This window comes from Stenella coeruleoalba (genome assembly GCF_951394435.1).
Source record: "Stenella coeruleoalba genome assembly, chromosome: X".
In the NCBI taxonomy this organism is placed as follows: domain Eukaryota; kingdom Metazoa; phylum Chordata; class Mammalia; order Artiodactyla; family Delphinidae; genus Stenella; species Stenella coeruleoalba.
The window spans coordinates 103,122,464-103,142,768 of NC_137152.1; the positions used below are offsets into that span (position 1 = coordinate 103,122,464).

The window sequence follows — 20,305 nt, forward strand, 5'->3', positions numbered from 1 at the left end:
TATATGTGGAATCTAAAAGGTGTCAAACTCAGAAAAACAGAGAGTAAAATACTGACTGCCATGGGCTGGGGAATGCTGGAAATGGGGAGATAATGCACAGAGGGTACAAACTTTCTTTCATAAGACTCACAAGTTCTGGAGATCTAAGTACAACATGGTGATTATACCTAATAATACTGAATTGTATACTTGAATGTTGCCAAGAAAGTAGATCTTAAATATTCTCACTACAAAAAAGAAATGGTAATTATGTGATAGGGTGGTGGTGTTAGCTAATATTATGATTGTAATCATTATGCAATTTATAAATGTTTGAAATCAGCACATCGAATACCTTAAATTTATACAGTTATGTGTCAATTATATCTCAGTAAATCTGGGGAGGGAGGAAGGAAAAGAAAAAAATGAATGAACTACTGAAATGAACAATAACATGGATTAATCTCACAGTGTTATAGTGAGTGAAAATGGCCCAACAGAAAAAAGTACACACAGTTTGTATCCATTTATATACAGAATAATCTAATTTATGGTTATAGATATAAGATCAGGGATTGCCTCAGGTAGGAATGGGACTGGAAGAGAGGTTGACAGTAAAGGGTATGTAGGAACTTTCTGCAGTTATGGGAATGTACTATATCCTATTTTGGGTGGTGGTTATAGGGGTATATTCAGCAGACAAAATTTTCCAAACCTTACACTTAACATATTTGCATTTTTTCGTGTTCCATATGACAATAAAACTTATTATTAGAAAAAAGAAAAAAGATTTCAAAATGCTCTAGGAGAAACTTCTCCAAGAAAATTACCTTGATAAAATACCTTTTGTATTTACTTGTATACATTAATAGATTTACATAGCTGGGGGGGGGAGCATTTTAGGGATAAATTAGTGGAAATAACATAGGAAGACAAGCAGAGAGAGAAAGAAAGTGGGAGTGAGCGAAAGGAGGGATTGAGAGAGAGGTAGATATTTAACTGTGGGCACAGGAAAACAGTTGCATGGGAAAGGGAAAAAAAAGGTATACTTCATGGCTCTGCCATTAATAGCATTTACAAAAAGTCTTATAATGTAAACATTATTGAACTAACCAAATTGACACTATATCAAGGGGGTGGGAGGATGCCAAGTATGTGTGTGGATATGGGGGAGGATGAGTGTGTGTGAAAAAATAACTAAGTTTTAGTTTTCTTTTACTCATCTAACAAATTACCACAAATTCCTCAATACAAAATGAGTATCTAACAGTTCTGTAGGTCAGAAGTCTGATATGGATCTCACTGGGCTAAAATCTAGGTGCTGACTGGGTTGCATTTCTTTCTAGAGACTCTAAGGGAGCATCTGTTTTCATGATTATTCAAGTTCCTTGCGGTTCATGGTATGACTGAGGTTCCTGTTGCCTTGCTAGCTGTCAGTGAGGCTTGCTCTCATTTTCTAGAGATTTTCCGTTCCCTGGCTCATGTCCCCTTCCTTCACCTTCCAAGACAACAATGACAGGTTTAGTCTCTCTCTCGTCTCATCTCTCTGTGACATTCTCTTCTGTCTTCCTCTTCCAGTTTTAAGGACATATATGATTAAATTGGGACCACCATTTCAAGCTCTCTAACTTTAACCACATCTGCAAAATCCCTTTTGTCATGTGAGGTCATATACCCACAGCTTCCAGGAATTGAAATGTGAAGTTCTTTGGGGGGACTATTATTCTGTCTACCACAAGCTAAGTCTTCTTCATTCCTTTTCAGATGTTTGTATATAATGCCTAACAATGCGCAAGTCTGATTATTCCCTAAATTCTCTTTTACTAAGAAAAGAGAGATGAAGGCACTTAGAAGTGCCTAGCAAAGATGAGTCTTTCACATTTCTGCAAGAATTGCAGAACTGGAACACTCTCTACCCCTCCACCATTCCGTTCAATGCATTGTGATAGAGTGCAAAGTATTAGATTTGTTGTCAGACCGACATAATAGAATCCCAGGCCCACCAATTACTAGGTGAAACTAGATCTTAAAAGATACTTGACCTCTCTGAGCCTTAGCTTTCTCCTTTGTAGAATGAGGATGTTTGACGATTAGATATATGTTGTGTCTAAAAGAGAATAGGAATAGATAAAAGATAAACATTTTCTTCTGTATGACATACCAATTTTATTTTAGGGGTTATAAATGAAGAAGAGCTAACTGTAGTTCCTAATGAAGATAAGTCTTTCACGTTTCTGTTCAAATTGCCCAAATATTAACATTTCCAGTAAGTTTTCAGAAATTGTCACAGCATAGGCTTTTATTAAATAGAATCCACAGTGACTAATTCTTATTAGGCCTTAGCCATCAGACTTTCTCTTCTGATCCCTGCTAGGCTAGATCCGCTGTGTTGATGGTTAGATTTTTCTGTGACTCAGTGGTATGTACTTAACTCTGAGTCATATCACATCTTTCAGTATGGATCTGCTCAGGTCTTACACCCAAAATTCAAAATAACTTTCTGGAAATTCTAATCCAGTTACAATTCACCTTAGGTGGTATGAATAGGCCTTGCTGTATGAGGTTTAGAAGAAATTAACATGGTACCTAACAATAACTGGATTGCCCTTCACAAGTGCCTTCATATTGTGATGTATTGTAGCAAAGGGAATTACATTTGCTAAGTATCTATGTCTCGGACTAGGTTGGAACTTGAGCAAAAGTAACACAGTTTTAAATCCCATAGTAAGCCATTTGCCAATATTACTTGATCCCTTGTACTTCTACTCCATCATTATGTGAGTTTAGGAACAGTTAGATATCAGAGAACCCCTTGATATCAGAGACCATGTTCTAATTGTTTTGTTATCCTTGGCAACTAACACAGTGCCAGGCACATAGAAAGCACTTAATGCATGTTTGTTAAAAGGTGAAAAGATCACAATTACAAGAATGTCATTGGCATTACTGTGAGAGAGGAAGGTAAACCTCCCAGGGTTTTGATACTCAGACTGACTATACTGATTAATACCAATGTCTAGAAATAGTAGGGGAGAGTTCAGGTCTCAGTTCTTTCAGGACACCTTTGGTGGATTTATTGCAGCTGGCACTACCATATGAATGACGGAGGCTGCCGTATGAGCAGAAAAAGCAGTGCAACTAAATGCCTTATACATGAAAAAATGGGTTAACCTTATCATTTGGTTCCTTTTGCCTTTTTTTGTTGTAGCAGCCTGCAATTATTGCCTATTTCTGTTCCTATCGTATAGGATGCTTCAGGGGCAACTGAATTTGGGAAATATTATGGCATTTTCAGAGAACCATTTGTATTATGAAAACAAGCACTTGACACTGTATTTTTTTTTAAAGGCCAACCTTCTGAGTGGAAACAAGAAGAAAAGTTTATTTTCTTAAGATAAGCAACATGCTGTATTTAAATCATGTACATACACAGTGTAGCTTTCTTGGTGAGTTATTCCCAATTTCAGCTCATATGTATAGCCTACTTTCAGCGTCATTGAAATCGCAAGGCAAATTTATAGGAAATGAAGGCAGAAAGGAAAACTTCCTCCTTTGCAGTGCCATATGATTCTTTATATTAGTCCTTTTATAGCAGGATAAACATTTCAGAGGTGCAAGTTTAACTTTCTGATTGCTTTAAACATATGGCCGAGAACAAGCTTGTATGCATCATTTCCTTGCTTTAGCATAATTTAGTTTTCTAAAGACCAAGATGTCTTTGAACTGGAGGGGACACTCTAAAACCTGCAAATGTGATACCTGTCAACAAGGATAAACATGGTATTAATGAAAGTGTATGTTAATGCATTAAACTAGTAGACTATCAGCAGGATATCAGTTTCATTGCCAACTGATTTTTAGAAATGATCCACCATTTGAATTAGTTTTAGTGATAAATTATTTCCAAGTAGTATTAATCATACTCACTGGGAAATTAAAATGTCATAAAATGATGAAGTGTTAAAGAAACAGTATCGCACATCTACACCTGCATATGCATCACAGTATCACCACAATATTTGCTCAAGCACATTTACAAGAGAGTATTTTTAACATGATGTTCAGTGATGTAAGTTATTTAACATTCTACTTATTCTTTTAGCAATGCTTAATAAAATTAAACACTTTCTATAAGTAAAAAATGGTATACACTATATTGTGTTCACTGCTTTAAAAAAACAAGAAATAACTAAAATGAGAGAAGGCCCTTTAATTTTTTCCATTGATTTAGTTTAGTAGCTGTTCTTTTTATGGATATATGAGTTTTTAAAATTCTGTGATTGCAAAGATTCTGATTGAATAGGGCCTAGTGTTCATTCTACAAATAAATTCATCTTTCCATTGTCTGCTTTCAGAATTGTGGATTATTGTAAAGTTATTAAATCGTATATAGGTATGCTTTTCCACAACAAATATGTGTGCTCTTTAGAATTTAATAGGGAAAGTCAGTAAAACAGAGTCCTTTAATTTCAAGAGTAGTCTTTATTCTTTATTCCTTTCTCTATATTATTGCATTTTGGAGTATTAACCCATTTTAAATTCAATGTTGTATACATCTACAGTATATTAAGACTCTAGATTTAAGCCTACAGATATCTGACTCAAAATTGGAAGTGAACTCAAACTTCAAAGAAAAAGAAAACATAAAATACCACATAGCTCTCCTAATTCAGTAACTTAATAGGAGGATCAACGCTTTAAAATGTTTAAAATGTATTACACTTAATGAATGAAAAACATTCCAATGAACCAAAATTCCTATGATGAATTATGGAAGTAAAAGTAGAGACAGGTGAATTATGCAGATTGCAAGTTATGTCACGGAAATAAGAAATCTATGAATATTAAACAAAATGTCTAAAAAACTAGAAAGAATGGTGGCTTTCATTTCTAGTCTTCCTTTCCCAAAATAAGCTGGTTCACAAGCAATGGTGACTTTGGAAAAAGTGGATCCCAGTTAAGAGCTCAAGAGTCATGGTGATTTTCAAATTGTACTTGCGGCAGGTTCTCCAGACAGTCCTGTTCAGGATGTAAATTCTACCTCAAGTTAATCTTCCTAAACAGTCTCATTTCTAGAACCAGGCAGTCTCGACTTCATTATCACATGGCTAAATAGCTTTTGCCATGATGTAACATTTAGATCAGAGAACTAATGACAACTGAGAAGAGCTTTCCCTGAAGAATGTGAAGTTTAACATTTATAATCGTGAGGCTGTTGTTTCCATAATATATTCTTTCATGAAAATGTACAATATGCTAAACATTTTTCCAACCCAAAACTGCACTCAACCTATTTAAAAGCAGATCTTTACTTTTAACTTATCTAAGTCTTTCTTAACTAGGAAAACAACAACAAACAGAAAGTAATTTTACTTACCTTAATCACCCATTCTAGAAATATCTTTTCTTTATTCTGCAAAACTTCTCTAGATGTTTAGTCTCAGTCCTCGTCCTGCATTTTCTTACCATGCACACTATTCTTTATCCCTGAATCTGGCTTAGGATCCCATAACTATGCTGACAGCCATTGTATACAGTGTCACAAAATCCAACAGACTTTTCTCTGTTCTCAATACCTAATTAGCATTTGACAATTTGAAGTGTTTGATATTCTGGCTTTCCTTGGCTTTACTGAGGCTGCTTTATCTTTATGAGTAGATTTAACCACTGTATATTTTGGTGTAAAAAAATTGTTTCCTATTCAAAATGTGTCAGAAAGTAAATATTTTATGGAGCTATCAGGCCTTTCAGAAAAGTGCTTTGCAATAAATTTAGGCTTTAGTAACAATAAATACTAGCCCCCTATGCTCTGAATGCTCGTACATCTTTTATTCTCTTTGATGGAAGCTGTACTGAAGTTTTTGTGCTGCTTTGTATACATATCAAGGAGTGTCTGCCATCCATTAGGTTTTGTGTTTCTATTTAAGGCTTCTGCCTGACCTGTCTTGTTTGCCATTGTCTATTCAGAGCCTAGCAGAGACACTGAGACATAGAATATTCTCAATAAATATTACTGAATAAACTAATCTGTTATATAATAAGCATATTACATTGAGAAGAAATTATGTCTCATCAAATCTAAGGGCCAGTATTCCAGATGATAGGAACTTTGTAATAACTTGAGTTTTATGATATAGCAAAGAGTTAAAAAAGTATCAAAGGTAAGCTGTTCCAAAAGAGGCTGCTTTAATATTGCTAAGAAAAGCATTATATTTTATTTAAAATAAAACCTACTTTAGCCAGTAGCAAGAATGTATTTTAGAAGAAAATTTTTGTTCATGGACAAGAATGTGGTCATTTTTCTGATCTCACAATCAAGATATTTGGGTTTCACACTGAAATGAAGACAGAACCAGTTACTTTAATTACCTTCTCCTCTGGCCAAGATGAAAATATTATGTAATTCATTTGAATTAAAAAATCAAACAAAAGACACTCCTAGATTATTGGAGGCCAGAAGGGGAAGTAAAACTATCCTTTTGATTATCTGACTCAGGTGGATAAACAGCCCTTGGCTAAGACAGAATTAAGCCACTGACAGCTGCAAGGAACTGGAAAGGTCTTTGATGTCAAGATGGCTTGATGTACAGTTGATGTAAAAGAGACACATTCCAAGGTTTTTATTTACAGTAAGTTTGAATGAAGGGTTCTAAATTAAAGCTGGAAATAAGAAAGACTAGGGGCTAGATCAGGATAAATGTAATAAAGGAAAAATTAGCAAGAAATACATCAGATAGTTGGCATTTACTTATATCTAATGACTAATGTTCAATTTTGATTGTTTTTACAGCACATTTTTTTTCACAAATGCATGAAAACGTGCTTATCTCAATCTTATGCAAAGCAACATTATCTTAGGCTACTCTTCAGCCAACATTACTGTGAATGAGGAACCTCTACAGACTGTTGGTAGTATACTATAATTGAAGGCCCAATTATTTTGAGGAGTACGTAGACATCTTGGAAGTTTATTCTATAAACTGAAATATGTAAACTATCACCAGAAAAAAATCTTAGCTTTGTATTCAATTACTAAGTCCTCTCAGTTCTTTCTTCAAGTGGTGAATGAATGCTTACAACAGGCTCCTTGTCAATATTCCTGCGTCTAGTCTTCCATAGCCCATATTCAGGAAATCTCTAGCAAGACATACTATTCTATATCGTTTCCTAAGACATCAAGTCCAAATAGCTCTGCTTGTGTTTCATAGTTTAAACCTGTCCTAATCTAATTCTACAGCTTTCATCCTCACTGAAATGTGTCCTCTGTTTTGTTTCCCACAGGTGTGCCACACTCATTCACCAGTCAAATACTTTGCTTCTGTAATAATTGTGGTCTAGTATATAAATAAGTCCCCTTCTGCCTATACAAATTCCACTTTTTGGTTGAAGTCCAGGTCAAATTCCACCCTCTTCCTGAAGTCATCTTCAGTTATTCTGGAGATAAATCATCTCTTTCTTCTCAGAACCTATGTAATACTTAAGAGTTCATACTACATAGCTTAGTTCTGAATTGCATCCTATCTGGTTTTGTAAGCTATTGTTTCATGCATATTAACTTTATCTTTCTAATTAGATTTCAGACATTTTAAAGTTAGGGAATGTGTGTGGAATTTCCTCTGAATCCCTCCCCCCATACCTTCAGGATTACTTAGTAGGTAACTTATTAATATATTATTTAGAATGCTTCCTTGCATAAGAAAATGATTTTGGCTATTATTCTTTAAAAATTTTCATAATGTTCAATGTATTTTTCTTATTATAAAAATAATTGTTGTAGACTCTTTCCCTCCCCACACTGACAAACTTTGTCTGGTAATATAAACACTTTTGTTGTGAGAAAAATTCCTAAAATCTCATTTATTATTTTGGAAAGGGCTTACATGTTACTGAATGCTTTCTAAAGTAATAGGAATACTAATATTCTAGGAAGTTTTTTTATTAGACTATAAAATGCAAATGTTACGTTTTAGTGAACAAGGATTATTTCTGCCTCTAAAATTGGAGAAACCAAGCCATCTAATAATTAAATGACTTTTCCTAGCTTTTATGTGGCATGTCTCTACAGGCCGCCTTGTAAGGATTTGAGTCAAATATTTAATTATTGCTCTCCCAACCATGTCATCAATATCATATTACCTTTAATGCTTGAAGACTATCTTAGTGTTTTACTATCAATAAGAGGTACACTTATATTTGTGTCTCCAGTGGTGGCATGATTTCACGCTGAAGCATTCATATTTTTTACCCAGTATCCCTTGAACAAAAGGTATATATTTTCAAGATGGCTCCCTAAAGTTAAGGAAACAGTGTGATACCAAGAACTAAAACAAAATTGGACATAGTTATACAGCAGGTTTTGTACATATCAGAGGGATAAAAGGAAACTGACGTTCTTTGAATACTTAATATATCTCAGAAACTGTACTTGATGTTTTAACTTGGTTTAAAAACTAAAATAATATTGCCAAAGAAAACTTAAAGGCACAGAAGCTGTGACTTAAAGAGAGTAGACGACTCATCCAAGGACAGTTAACTAGTAGGTGACAGAGGTCATATTTCAACTCATCTATTTGATTTTAATGTATTCATAATAGTGTTAATCAAGACATAATCTATCACAGAGGAAATTTATCAGCTGCTACCATCTGGAATCCCTGATACAAACAGAATGTTGGTCCGGGCAGAGTCCCTAGACTCTTTCTGAAAGATAGCCAACTTGATCCTATCTTACCTAATTTGGGGATGCTCAGCCTAAAATATGGAGCAGTGGCTGTGGAAAGAAAATAAAAAGGAGAACCTCCTACTGGAGAAATAACTTGATCCATAGCTTCTTTACTAGATTTGTAGTAACTGAAAATAGCCTACTCAGCTCTTGCAAGAAAAAAATGTGGTCTTGTGTTCTGTTCACAGGCAAAGTAAGTTAGAATATTAGACTCTGTACCAAAAGTTAATAAAGAGGTCTTGTCCAAAATGACCTGTTATATTTATAACTTATTAGTTCCTTTATACTCCATTTTAAGCTAAGAAAATATTATGATGTAAGATTTCCATGTTTTTGAGAAGTCCCTGGTTAATGGTAAGAGTGAGAGAATTCTTTGTAACCATAGCATAATCCTTGCTACATAGTATGTATAGGCATTTAGCATATTATGACCATTTGATGTAAAGCAATTAAGAAAGAAATGCTGATTTATAAATAGCACAACTTTGAAAACAGAGATCAAGTTCTCTTCATTTCTCTGTCTCCCGAAATAATAAGCTGAGCTTGGTTACTATCACTTCGTAAGTATGTGAAAGTTTCATTGTATTTAAGCATGAAAAATAAAATGAGAACTTTTACAAGACATCAATTGCTGATGATTCAATCTTATTCTCTGGCCTTTAGGTTTCTTTCTCAAGTGAGTGTTTGTCTCACCTGTACCCCTCCTCCCCTGCAAGTTATAGTTTCCAGAAAAGCAAAATCATCATGACCTTCATACATTTCCATTTCAAATACAAGTGTAAATAAATAAATGCAGTTTATAGAATTAATTAAAATTCCACAATTCTTCAAGAAATAGAAAAATATATTTAAATATGGAAAACTTCACATGTGAAATAATACGCCAGGTGTATCCTTTATCTCCAGTAATTGGAAATTATGAAAAAAAACCCTACTGATATAATGACAAGAGTTGTTATTCCATTCTTCTAACAATGCCCCAGTCTCTACAGAGCAGAGGCAGCATACAGTTTAAATAACATATTTTGATTAACTAAACATACAATAAAATAGCCCTACATTCAGCTTGATATTTTGGAAATCTTTCTGTGTTTATTTGTTCTTGCCAAAGTAGTGATGCTTTTATCTTGGCATGTCATTCAATGTGATTGACCCTCTATGTGTAGAAGAACAGATACTAAAATGTGTTAACTTAGAGTTGAGTAGAAAAGCAACTTTGAAGTCATTGTGTTTTAACAGTGTTGATTTCTGGCACGTGGGTGTTTGTAATATGCTTTTGCTTAGTCACTACTAAGTCTATGAGTCAAAAAGTATGACTGTGAGACAGGCAAAACAGAATTATGGTTTCTATTTAATTTCAGCAATTCATCATAGTTCTTAAAGAAGTCCTGAATTTAGAACTCTTGGTACACAGAAATCATGTGTGTCAGTTTCCCAACAAGTCGTAAAATGGTATTAACTTTTCTTTATGGATGGAGAACTTCAAAACCCTCTAGTTTGGAGCTTCAGAAAAAGTAGTCCTCAGGACCTGAGCATGCCCAAGTATTTTTTCTATGGCATTCTTTTTTTTTTTTTTTTTTGTGGTACGCGGGCCTCTCACTGTTGTGGCCTCTCCCGTTGCGGAGCACAGGCTCTGGACGCGCAGGCTCAGCGGCCATGGCTCATGGGCCCAGCTGCTCTGCGGCATGTGGGATCTTCCCAGACCGGGGCACGAACCCATGTCCCCTGCATCGGCAGGCAGACTCCCAACCACTGCGCCACCAGGGAAGCCCTGGCATTCTTATTATAAACCCTTCATTTCAGTGTTCTTCTCTTTCTAGGCTTTCTTTTGCTCCTCACTCTCTGCTTTCTTCCATTTCCAGGTATTTGTTCAACATGATCACTCTTTCTTAGATAAATCCAGAATTTCAGTAGGACACAATGCACTGGACATGTCCCTACATTTCCTCCTCACAAAGATGTGCATGTTCTAGTCGATCAAGAAATTTATCAATGAATATTCCTACTAAACATACAGTATCCAACAAAAATTTACCAAGTACCAACTTTCTGTAGGGCTATGAGCTAAACACTGGAGATATAGAGGAAGACTAAAACACTGTTCATTGGCCCTGAGGAGCTCAGTATAATAGACTAAAAAACAGCCAGATATTATCCAATGTCAAGAAGTAGAAAATATATTTAAAAATTGAAAACTTCACACAGTAAGTAATATGCTAAGTGTTAGAGTTGAGATTTTGCAAAATTCCATGAGAGAATAGGAGTGACTAAGTTTACCCAGCAGATCAGGAAAGGCCTCAGAGAAATTTTTGTATTTGAGGGGAGTCTTGAGGGATGATCAGGCATTCACTGAGCAAAGAAACAGGTAAACTGGCATTCTTGGCAGGGGGATAGTGTATACGTAGCCACAGAGATATGGAATAACAAGGAATTTTGGAAGAATGATAAACAGCTTGATCTGGAACACATGGATTTAGCAATAGGAGTTGAGATTTGAGAGGTAGGTTCAAATCTGCTTATAAGCTCGGTCGAATCTCATCAAAGGAGTTTGTACTTATCTATGGACAATGAGGGGTCATTGCATGGCACTATGTAGGTGTCATGCTCAACTTTGTGGTGAGATAGGATTTTCATATAGTAAACTAAATGCCTTCAGAATGGTTCCATAACTCATATAGAAACTCTCCCTCCTGCATCCAGGTCAGATGTGCATGCACCCAGAAGTTTCCAAAGAGGTAAACAATATGATGAAAATCCTATGCATTGAAGCAAGCCAGATGAGAAGTTATCTGAAAGCAGATATTTGGCCTCCCGATATCAGTATGAACAGGACGCAGGTAAGTATCCCATTAGCTATTGCATACAGCCAACTCTCTGAAGGCTCCTGCTTTTGTTTGGTTTTCCTGGTTGTTTTTAAGAGTACAAAATCACGGCTTCTCTCGATTGAAGGGATATATTAGAGGTTATCTGGCCCAGTCCTCTCACAGTACGTGAATTCACTGTATATCTGCTACTATGAGGAAATTAAGTCTCTGATTAAACAGATTCAGCAATGTACAGTCAATCCCTTCTCTGGAAAATCAACTAATTGTTTGGCAACTCGTGCCACTGAAAAGATTTCTGTTACGGAATTAACAGTTTTTTCTGTGCTATCTGTGACCTACTGCTTCTAATTCTGCCATTGAGGGAATGAAAAAATAGTTTAATTCTTTCCTACATAACAATTTGTAAATTCTTGAGGGAAACTATTATATCTCTTTTTCATTAATGCCCTACTGTATTTAATCACATACACCCAACTCAATCTGTTAGAATTAATATATCAGAGTTGGATTATTTGCTGGATTGTTCTAGCACCAGGAGACAAAGGGTGTATTTCCTTGGTGAAGACTTATTTATCTAGACAGTACAGCAAGCAATTTGGGTAGGTATTTTTATTACTACTTTCAAATACAAGTTTTACCCTCCTGTTTTTCCAGAAAAATCAAAAAAACATGTGACATTTGATATCCTTGAGTTTCTTTCCTATCATCCAAGAGTAGGAAATTAGGAAACAGTTGTGTAAGATGAGCCATCTTATGCATAAATCTGAAACATAACAGCAGCAGGGTGAAAGGAAAACATATTTTTCAGTTGTTCATGTTTGATGTCCCATGCAGAGCAGGATACCTGAATGAGACATATATCTGCAGGGGTTTGATTATTTTTCTGTATAAATTAACTTCCATTTAAATTTTATAAAAATAAGACATGAGGCATGTTTTGTTCATGCTTTCAAAACAATTACACTAAACCACTTAAGCAATATGGCATCATGTGATGTTTCTCAATATTTAAATTAGAAATCTACAGATGACAAAATTAGTAAATAGAATTAAACTATTGTAGAGAAAATGATCCAGATGGACCATTAAGCCATTAGGAAGCTATATAAGGATGAAAGTGTGGGGGGAATGCAGTAGAACAACGCTTCCCCATAATGCAACCAATTAAAATGCTAATAACTGTTCAAGCAACATTTAACTGGTCAAACTCTCTTAAATCAGTTTAAATTTCATACACTGTGCTAGGATATAGAGCACAGTGAACCAATATGAACCATACAAATGACAAGAGAAGATTTAGTTGAAGCAAACTCAGCTACATTAATTATAACTGCAAAACTGGATGATGAACTAATTGTATTTTAAAAGTTAGAATATAGTGGTCTGATCAGTATTCCTTATTACTTTATCAACTCAGCTCCTTTTAATATGAATACAGCCTCCTTTACTGTATACCATCTAAGGAGGATAGAGAACCTTGAGAGAATATAAATATAAATCAAATAAATGTCAACTCTATTATTAACTGGATTATATCTCTTTTCTCACACTAAAAGTTTAGCCCATTATTTCTCTGAGACCCTTCGGTTGATCCCTTTGAGTTATAGCAACAATCAAACCACTATTAATCCCTGTCTCTGTAATGACGCACTGACAAACACAGTTTAAAGGAGCATTTAAAGCCAAACTTGTCAGCTACTGGTTCAGCTGTTCTTCCAAACAAGTTGCTGTCATTGACCTATGGCTTCATCAATTGGATCTATTTTGGCAATCAAACTTGGTAATGAAGGTTACAAGAATAGTACTCGTCAAACAATTCAGAGGACATCATTCATGTGTATTATAATAACTTCTCTGAAGCAGGTATGAAACAGAAGTAGAGAGAAAGAGAGGTACATAGAGGACAAATCTATAAAAATGTAGAATGTACTTAAGTGTACAAAGAGAATTACACTCTCCCAATGTTTTGCATATAGAAGGTGCTCAATAAATATTTATTAGTTATACTTAATTAAGCAGATTTTAAATAATAAAAAATTAACAACACTTTAAGTTTTACAAGCCAATGAGGGGTCAAGACATTCAGGGACTGTCTGTCACTGGCAAAGCCATGGTCCACGGTGCTTGCCATGGAGGAAGAACCTTAGTGTTGTATGTCCTCAGAGTATCACCCTAAATGGGGCAGGGCTGATCAAAGACAAGATAAATATTTAGCACAGTTGAGGACACTAGAAAGTGCTGTTCAGGGATATTTTCTTTTAAGTAGAAAATATAATAATAGCAAAATACTTGTGGGACAAAAGGGAAATCTCCAGTGCTGAAATGATCTAGGTAATACTACAGTTCATCAATTTCCCCTTTTACGTGTTCTTTGTCCTTTTCAATGAAAATGACTATGGTTTATTGTAGCACATATGAAATAGTAACGCAGAAGAAACAGCTTGAATTTCTCCTAAAAGAAGAGCTCAAACTAAAAAAATATGTTTTGACCTTTTGGTTTAAAAACTAAAGAAATATATTTTCAGAAAAGCAACTTATAGCTCATATTCAGAAAAAGGTAAATTTGATACACTCAGAAAGACTTCAGAATGGTAACCTCTGAAAACTGTTTTGAGGTGTTGTCTTCCCTTTTCAAAATATTTGAAAGAGAAAATGTGCTATATTTCAAAAAATATTTTTCTTGAAAGACCTTTTATCTTGTTTATTCCATTTTCTCACTCAAAATCTGGATAAAATTTATTCATTAAATGTTTAACTGAGCTACCCAGCATAACCTATAATGTATCCATAATGAAAATGTTTAAATTGAATTTAATCAAACCTTTAGAAGTAACACTTAGTTAACAGGAAATGGAAGGTATAGAGGAACAAAATGTACCATAAAGAAAAAGACAGATCAAGAATGTGGTGCCATCAATAGCGCAACTTCTCTGATTTCTTCAAAAGTTCAGTATCATGAATAAAATTGGAGACTGACTTTAGATTACAAGAGATTAAGGAAGCCTAACAGCCAGATGAAATTTGTGAGTCTTGGTTGAATGCTGGTTTTAAAAAAACTGAAGTAATTTTTGTGGCCAATTGGGGAATATTGAAAATGGATTGGATAGTAGATAATATTAGGTTATTATTATTTTCTTAGAGGAAATAATGAAATTATGGCTAGTAAGGAGATGTATGTGAAATAACTGAGTAGGAACTATTAAGATGTAGGCAGCTTATATTCAACTGGTTTAGTAATATGCATATACATAGATACAAAGATTAAAACAACTGTGGCAAAATGCTGACAATTGTTGAATTTAGTTGGTAAATTTAAGGGTGTTAATTATATTCTGTGTTTGGAAACTTTTGTAGTAAGAAGAATTTGGGAAATAAAGACAACCAATTTTATGAGGAAAATATAGAGACAGAAATTTATATATACACACATATATACTTAATTTTTATATGTCTACTTTGTGCCAGAATCTGTTCTAGATACTGGGGAAATCCTCAAGGCCAAGATATCTACCATCCCTGTCCTAGAGTATGCTCACTAAGAAGTAGTGTGGAAATCTATAATTTAGTTAAAAGATGTTTTAAATAAATGCATTAAAATAATTTGTACTCCATGAAATTCACATGTTTTAAGAGTACAATTCATGGAGAGGATCAAGATTGCAGAGTAGGAGGATGTGAAGCTCACTTTCCCCACAAACACATCAAAAATACATCTAACTGTGGAACAACTCTCACAGAAAATCAACTGGTACCTGGCAGAATATCTCTTATACAACCAAGCTGCAAGAAATAGCCCCACATAACCGAGTAGGACAGAGAAAAAGGCATCAGGACTGTATCAGCATCCCTGGGAGGGATCTGTGAAGGAGCAAAGGTCCACACAGGCAGGCCCACACCTTGGGGAGTGCCCTTGCCTGCTGGGAGGTCTGCCAGGACAGTAGAGGGGCTGGAGGGGCTTGGACTCTAATTGTGAGAAATGTGCATGTGCTGGCTTACTAGCAATCAGGAGGGAGAAAGACAGGCACTGAGGGCAGCCACCTTGCTGTACTTCTCAGCCTGAAACATGAACTGGAAGGGGCTGCTGCTACACACTGTGCCTAGGCACTGAATCTTGGGTGGATGGGCCCTGGGAGAGAACTAGGTCTAGCTGCACAGAGACATCCCAGAGGGCCAGATGTCTGGTCTGAGCTGAACTTTGGAGCCCATTGTCAGCATGCCCATAGTAGGTGCAGGTCCACCATCAACGCACATTATCAGCACATGCATGGCAGGGCAGAGGACTGGCAGTGGTGGACTTTTTGGGTGCAGACATGGTGGGGGCGGGGCTGACTTCAGAGCCCTTTATCAGTACTTGCCCAGTGGGGCAGGTCTGGGGGTGGGTCCAGCAGCAACAGACTTTGTTGGCACACACGCTGGGTGGCATCACAGAACCACATGTCTCTGGTGGATAGCTCCTGAGGAGAAGTACTCCCTGTGGGAGTGCTCCAGTTCCACCCATTCCATACCCAGCTTGGAGCTGGATCTGAGGCAGACAGGTCCTGGGAGAGCCCTGCCACAGAGACAGCCGTGGTCACAGATGGCATCATAACCACCTAAATTCCTGCCGACACAGCATCCTGGCCCCCAGCACTAGCCTAGCACTAGGTGTGAGATGAACACAATAAAGAAAGAGAAGTGACCTTGGGCTGCTTCTGGGCAGATCCACAGATGCCTGCACAGGCAGTGCATAGGTTTACTGTGACCACACGGGCCTCACTTGCATCAGCCCTCACCTCCTTTGGGACAGAGCATGCACTTAAGGGCAATGGAGTCTTATGGAACCCGACCCTCAGGGCTTCTACTCCAACAACTGGGGAGCAGACTCCACCCCTAACAGGGCTGTGACAGCCATGGAGCAAAGAGGAAGCTCCACCCAACATCCACTCTAGGCTCTAGACACCACAACACCAATCACACTGCCTATCAAGGGGATAACAGCCAGCACACTCTGAGGAAAGATGTGGCTGGCATTCATACCAAAAACAACCCTCACACCAAAAACATTGAATTCACACAGTCTACACAGGGATGCTCCCACATAAAAACACTCCTTCAAGACCACAGTGGATAACTCTTTATCCTAAAGTCATAAAGACAAAGTTAAGTAAAATGAAAAAGCGGGGGAACTACTCCCAGTTAAAGGAACAAGAGAAATCCCTTGAAAGAACAAATAATGAAACAGACCTCACCAGTCTATTAGACCTTGAGTTCAAAAAGGAGGTAATAAAAATGCTAAAGGAATTAGGAAAGATTATCGATAGAAATACAGATCACTGTAACAAGGAACTGACTAGAAACTATAAAGAGGAACCATTCAAAATTAGAGAACTCAATTGCTGAGATAATAACCAACCTAGAAGCAATGAATAGCAGACTAAATAACATGGAAGAATGAATAAGTGATCTGGAAGACAGAACAATGGAAATCACCCAATCAGAACTGCAGACAGAAAGACAAATTAAAAAAAAATGAAAGCAACATATGAGGTCTATAGGATAATATAAAGTATGACAACCTATGCATAATAGGGGTACTAGAAGGAGAAGAGGGAGAGAAGGGGATCGAACATGTATTTTAAAAAATTATGGCTGAAAACTTACCAAACCTAAAGAAGGAAACAGATATCCATGTTCAGGAAGCACAGACGGTCCCAAACAGACCCCTACCAAGACATATCATAATTAAAATGGAAAAAGTTAAAGAGAAGATTCTAAAGGCAGAGAGAAAAACAAAGAGTCAGTTACAAGGGAACCCCCATAAGGCTATGAGCTAATTTCTCTGCAGAAAATTTGCAGGTCAGAAGACAGTGGCATGACATCAAAGTCCTGAAAGGGAAAAACCTGCACCCTAGGATACTGTACCCAGCAAACTTATCATTTAGAATAAAAGGAGAAATAAAGAGTTTCTCAGATGGCAGTAAGTACATGCCTATCAATAATTACTTTAAATGTCAATAGACTAAATAAATGCTGCATTCAAAAGACATAGAGTGGCACACTGGATGAAAAAAACAAGAACCTACAATATGCTGCCTAATAGAGACTCACTTTGAGGCAAAAGGGAGTTATAGATTGATGAGTGAGGGGATGGAAAAGATATTTCATGCAAATGGAAATGACAAGAAAATGGAAGTAGCAATACTAATATCAGACAAAATAGACTTTAAAACAACGTCCATAAAGAATGGCAAAGAAGGACATTATATAATGATAAAGGGATCAATACAAAAAGGGAATATTATACTTGTTAACATATATGCACCCAATACAGGAGCACCTAAATATATTAAAAAAAATAAACAGACGTAAAGGCAGAAATTGAAAGGGATACAATAATAGTAGACGAAGTTAACACCACACCGTCATCAATGGACAGATCTTCCAGACAGAAAATCAGTAAGGTAACAGAGACCCTAAATGACATAATAGACTAGTTGGACTTAATTGATATCTATAGGATGCTGCATCCCAAAAAACTGGATTACACATTCTTTTCAAGTGCATATGGAACATTAGGATAAAGCACATACTAGGACACAAAACAAACCTCAACAAATTTAAGAAGATAGAAATAATTTCAAGCATCTTTTCTGACCACAAGAGTTGAAACTAGAAATCAACCACAGAAAGACAAACAAGAAAAAACTGATTACATGGAGACTAAACAACACGTTACTAAAAAACCAATTGGTCAACAGTGAAATCAAAGAAGAGGGGCTTCCCTGGTGGCGCAGTGGTTGAGAGTCTGCCTGCCGATGCAGGGGACACGGGTTCGTGCCCCGGTCCAGGAGGATCCCACATGCCATGGAGCAGCTAGGCCCATGAGCCATGGCCGCTGAGCCTGCGCATCCAGAGCCTGTGCTCTGCAACGGGAGAGGCCACAACAGTGAGAGGCCTGTGTACCGCAAAAAAAAAAAACAAACAAAAAACAGAAATTAGAAAATACCTCTAGGGAAATAGCAATGAAAACACAACCTTACAAAAGCTATGGGATGCAGCAAAAGCAGTTCTAAGAGGGAGGTGCATAGCAATACAGCCGTACCTCAAGAAACAAGAAAATTCTCAAATAAACCACCTAACCTACCCCCTAAAATAATTAGAAAATGAAGAACAAACAAAACCCAAAGTCCACAGAAGGAAGGAAATAATAAAGATAAGAGAGGAAATAAATAATATAGAGATTAAAAAAACAATAGAAAAGATCAATAAAACCAAGAGTTGGTTCTTTAAAAAGAAACAAAATGGACAGACCTCTAGCCTCGCTCACCAAGAAGAAAGGAGGGAGGACCCAAATAAAATAAATTAAAGAGGAGAAATAACAACTGATACTGCAGAAATACAAAACAAAAAACAAAAACATAAGAGAATACCATGAACAGTTATATGCCAACAAACTGAACAACCTATGTTCTACAAACATACAGCCTGTCAAAACTGAATCAAGAAGAAACATAATTTGAATAGGCCAATTACTAGAAGTAAAATAGAATCTGTAATTAAAAGTCTCTCTGCAAACAAAAGTTCAGGACCAGATGGCTTCACTGGGGAATTGTACCAAACATACAAAGAACAATTATACTGATCCTTCTCAAACTCTTCCAAAAGATTGAAGAGGAGGGAATACTACCACATTCATTCTTGAAGCCACCAACATCCTGATACCAAAACCAAATGAAGACACTACAAAAATAGAAACTACAGGCCAATATCTTTGATGAATATAGATGCAAAAATCCTCAACAAAATATTAGCAAACCAAATCCAACAATACATAAAAAGGATCATATACCATGATCAACTTGGATTAATTCCAGGGTTGCAAGGATGGTTCAACATACGTAAATCAATCAATGTGCCATACCATATTAACAAAAGACAAAAAACACATGATCATCCAACAGATGCAGAAAAAACATTTGAGAAATTTCAGCATCCATTCATGATAAAAACTCTCACCAAAGTGGGAATAGAAGGAACATATCTCAACATAATAAAAGCCATTTATGGCAAACCCACCACCAACATAATACTCAATGACGAAAAGCTGAAAGTTTTCGCACTAAATTCAGGAACAAGACAAGGATGCCCACTCTCACCACTTCTATTCAACATAGTTTGGAAGTCCTAGCAACAGCAGTCAGACTAGAAAAATAAATAAAAGTATCCAAATTGGAGGGAAAGATGTAAAACTGTCACTATTTGCAGATGACATGATACTCTATAGAGAGCACCCAGAAGACTCCACATAAAAACTATTAGCACTAATAAGTGAATTCAGCAAGGTAACAGGATACAAGATTAATATACAGAAATCTGTTGCATTTCTTTACACTAACAGTGAAATATAAGAAAGAAGAAGTAAAAAAGAACAATCCCACTTAAAATTGTATCAAAAAGAATAAAATACCTTGGAATAAACTTAACCAAAGCGTTGAAAGACCTGTATGCTGAAAACTATAAAACACTGATAAAGGAAATTGAAGATGATTCAAGGAAATGGAAAGATATCCCATGCTTTTGGATTTGAAATATTAATATAGTTAAAATGGCCATACTACCCAAAACAAGCTATATATTTAATATGAACCCTATCAAACTACCCATGAAATTTTTCACAAAAGTAGAACAAATAATACTAAAATTTATATGAAAACACAAAAACCCCAGAATTGCCAAAGAATTCTTGAGGAAAAAGAACGAAGCTGGAGGCATAACCATTCCAGACTTCAGACAATATTAC

The 20,305-nt window shown here is 36.1% G+C and overlaps 1 long non-coding RNA gene across 3 annotated transcripts in view; it reads left to right on the forward strand.

Annotated features, from left to right (window-relative positions):
• The window catches only part of LOC307181032, a 387,448-nt gene that overhangs the window by 171,831 nt on the left and 195,312 nt on the right, over positions 1 to 20,305 (forward strand). For all 3 annotated transcript variants that reach the window (XR_013825844.1, XR_013825845.1, XR_013825846.1), the window contains one exon: positions 11,402 to 11,538. This is a non-coding gene — a long non-coding RNA (uncharacterized lncRNA). The remainder of the gene's footprint in view (positions 1 to 11,401; positions 11,539 to 20,305) is intronic.